Source organism: Mus pahari, chromosome 9 (genome assembly GCF_900095145.1).
Source record: "Mus pahari chromosome 9, PAHARI_EIJ_v1.1, whole genome shotgun sequence".
NCBI lineage: Eukaryota > Metazoa > Chordata > Mammalia > Rodentia > Muridae > Mus > Mus pahari.
In genome coordinates this window covers 40,739,537-40,743,815 of record NC_034598.1, presented here as the reverse complement: position 1 = coordinate 40,743,815, position 4,279 = coordinate 40,739,537, and positions in this window count along the sequence as shown.

The window sequence follows — 4,279 nt, the reverse complement described above, 5'->3', positions numbered from 1 at the left end:
ACAGTTTGCAAAAAGTGCAGCTATTGATTAATGCAATGTAGTGTCAATTAGATGTACATTCCTGAGGTCTTTTATCTGTTGTAGCTTTGTCTTTTTCTTTTTCTTTTCATTACATCAGGTATATTGCCCTGTAAATTGTGGTAGTGGTACCAGGAATAAAAAATTAAGGAATTTTTAACTTCTCAAAAAAAAAAAAAGAAAATCATGTCTTCACTTCCATTATTTCTCTCGCCATTTTCTCCCATACAGCTCCTGCCTCCCACTCAGGAACCCAGTTAGTGTGGCTGCAGGCGGCTGTGGGAAGCTATGATCCCTGTTTAACCTGAGCCTGCTGATCCTGTGCTGCCTGCCTGATGAGTCACTGGCCTCCCTGGCTGAACTCTGACCGGATCCAGGAGAGGAGGGAGGGATTAGGTCAGAGGACTGATGAAAACAAGATGTGCCCTGGGGTGGGGTAGGGAGGAGAAGGATGTTTTGAAAGAGTTGTTTTGGAAGGGGTTTCAGTTGGAGAAAGCTGTTGGAGAAAGCAGTTGGGGAAAAGCTGTTTGGGAGAAAGCTGTTTAAGACTGCTGTGGGAGAAAGCTGTTTGAGAATGCTGTGGGAAAACGCTGAGAATGCTGTTCGGGAAAGCTGTTGGAGAAAGAAGTTGGAGAAACCTTCCTTGGCGTTTGTGTTGTCCCCCCCCCTCCCGTCTCTGCTGGTCGGAGTTCGGGGTTTGTGGCAGCTGGCTCCAAAAAAGAATCTTTTATTCTACGTGAAACAGGTGCTATGATTTTCTCTGAACAAGTGTAAGGTAAAAGAGAGAGCTCTCTGGATTAGGACAGGAAGGGAAAGAGGAGAGAAGGAAGAGATATAAACACACACAGAGGATCCATGAACTCAATCTAGACTCAGTAGTGAGCAGAGTTCCAGTCTAACGGTACAAAAAGTCTGGAATCTTCAGAGCATACTGGCAACCGGAAAGGTTTTCTTCTTATCCATCAGTCACGGTACACGCTGGGGTCACGTGGCACACAAACAATGAGGAAAGGACCACGGAAGTCAGAGGCAAACCTTATTGACTGGGGTGGGGGTGGGGTGGGAGGGGATGGGGATGGGGAAGGCTTCTACCCGGTTAGGGTATCAGTTGGTCTCCTTTTGAAGCATAAACGTACTAGCTGGTGTTCAGGGGACAATAAAGAGGAAATTCATAAAACGAAAGTTAGTTCTCAGGCCCAGGAGGTGACAGATAGCAAGAGACAGTGTGCAGTACCCAGGAAATGTTAGTGATCCTCCAAAACACAGACAGGAGCCAATCTGATGCAATTCACAGCAGGGTCTTTATTCTATTTGAGCTAACACACACACACACACACACACACACACACACACACACCCAATGCACCACTGTCACACAGTTTTGGTCTATCAGGCAAGGCTTTATAGTAAGCAACAAGCAGGGAATACGTGTGCAAGCATCTAATTGGAAAGTCAGTGTGGCCTTTAACACATTTGGCTGGTGCTGGGAGTCATATCATAAACTTAACTTCTGATCCCCTCTGCGTTGGTGGTCGTTAGGCAAGGGGTGGGCTTGAAACCTGGAGCTGCAGGTTTATTGGGGGAGTAACCTGGAGACGCTGGTCTTGTTGGGGATTAGCCTAGAGACTGGAGTTAGGCTCAGGTTCTGTTGGGGGGTAACTTGGGCACTAATGCTAGGTACCAGCCTGTTAGTCTACCTGAGTTCAAACTTAGGTCAGAGTCTCTAAAATGGAGTCTGAACTTCAAAGATTTGGCCTCTCAGTGGACAGGCTCAAGGGTATTCTACGGCAGCCATCTTATCTCACCATTTATGGGCCTCACACAGGCCAGGTGGTGTAAGGCTTGGGAACATACTGTTAGATGGGGTGTCAGACCAACGCCTAGAATCTGGGCTCTTCAGTGCACTGTTGGGAAACCATTTTGAGAGAATTCTTTCTGAGTCTGCAGCTTTAAGAGTCAAATTCCTTGTTGGGTCCTATCGACGGGAACCCACTGTAAAGACCAGGTACATCCAGTCAGTACGGTCTGCAAGAGCTGGTCCTCTACAAAGAGACGTGTGGGTGCCAATGGTTCAATACTTGTGTGTTAGAACACATTCTAGAGTGGAGTTTTTAGGGGAGTTCTGGGTGCTTGTGAAAAAACTCCAAGGAAACAAGAGTATCACCACCTGTTTCTTCTTTAATGCGCGTTTGTGCCCCTCCCAGGTGTATTGGATAGGAGTGAGCTCACTTCAGGGTATTCGGCACAAGTGGCTGTTGTTACTTGTTGATATGCCTCTATAGAAAAAAACTGATGGTATACTCTATAAATGATATTCTTAACCCTCAGAATATAGACGGATGCTCTGAATAAAATTGGCCATTGCATGGAATGTTAGCTCAACTTCATCCCCCCGCCTGTCCCAACTGCCTCTAGAAGGGTGACAAATCCTGTCTTCATTAAAGCAAAGAAAGAACCTTAGAAGACAGTAGTAAATGATCTCTCTGCCTGTAAGATGTGCCAGTTCAAGCCAGATTAAAATATACATGAATACAGGGCTATTGGGAAGCTGCTCTCAGGTTAAGTTCACTGGCGCCAAGGAAGGAGGTCATGGAAGTCACCATGGGGGGAGGGACACAGAGGAGAGGGAGAAGAGAAAGCAAGAAAGTGCACTAACACAAGGATAAGGGAAGGGGGAATAAGAAGAGAGGGAGAAACATCTGGCTTATACAGCAAAGAGCCTCTGGGGGGAGGGCGCTCAGTCCCTGGGCTGGAAAGTTCAAGGTGGGGGCAGGGCAGGCCTGTTAGAGACTGTGGGGTACTGGGAGAACCTGGAGGTCAGATCTGCTTTGTTATGTAAAATATGCACTTCAGCCCCTCCTCCCTGGATCTGAAACCAAACAGCCCAGAAAAAGAATAGAAGTGTAACAAAATAAGACAAAAAGTAAACCACTTAAGGCATAAGCCAAAGGTTGCTGCTTGTAGAAGCCATACAGAAACCCAGGTAAAACTGTGAGGATATGCCGGTCGTGGTGGCGCTCGCCTTTAATCCCAGCACTCGGGAGGCAGAGGCAGGCAGATTTCTGAGTTCAAGGCCAGCCTGGTCTACAGTATAGCCAGGACAGCCAGGGCTGTACAGAGAAACCCTGTCTTGAAAAACAAAACAAACAAACAAACAAACAAAAAACCTCACAACCCTGCCTCACTCTCCGGAGTGCTATCAGAGGAAAGCCTCAGCACACCTGACTGAAGGTTTGCAAAATTAGTCATGAACAGAGCCAAGTGAAACCTGTTAGCTTGGTTTCAGTTTGGTTTGGTTACTTTAGACAGGGTCTCCCTTGTAGCCCTGCCTGGCGAGGAATTCAGAGATCCATCAGCCTCTGCCTCCCAGGAGCTGGGGTTACCTGTGTGTGTCACTAGACACAGCAAAACCTTTATTTAGGGGCTGGAGAGATGGCTCAGAAGTTAAAGTACTGGTTGCTCTACCAGAGGTCCTGAGTTCAATTCCCAACCACACGGTGACTCACAACCAACTGTAATGAGGTCTGACACCCTTTTCTAGTGTGTCTGAAGACAGCTAGTGTACTTACATATAGTAAGCAAAGAAAATCTTTTTTTAAAAGCCTTTATTTAGTAAAAAAAAAAAAAAAAGCCGGGCATGGTGGCACGCGCCTTTAATCCCAGCACTTGGGAGGCAGAGGCAGGTGAATTTCTGAGTTTGAGGCCAGCCTGGTCTACAGAGTGAGTTCCAGGACAGCCAGGGCTACACAGAGAAACCCTGTATCGAAAAACAAACAAAAACAAAAAAAACAAAAAAAATTGATAAATTACTGTTATTAACATATTCAACAAAATACAACCACTCTCTTTAAAGATGCTAAAATGGAAATTGAAATTCTTTTTTTTTAAAGATTTATTTATTATATGTAAGTACACTGTAGCTGTCTTCAGACACTCCAGAGGGCGTCAGATCTTGTTATGGATGGTTGTGAGCCACCATGTGGTTGCTGGGATTTGAACTCCGGACCTTTGGAAGAGCAGTCGGGTGCTCTTACCCACTGAACCATCTCACCAGCCCGAAAATTGAAATTCTTACGCAACATAGTCATGGACCTTTGATATAGCAAGTCTCATTTAAAGCCAAGAACACTGGCTCAACGAGATGTCTGAACGGATAAAAGCTTAATGACCCAAGAAGCCTGACCACTGGCATGCAGGAGCCAGGAACAAGTGTGAGCAAGTGTGTAGTAGAGATGGGAGAGAAAGAGAAGCTGAACAGTGT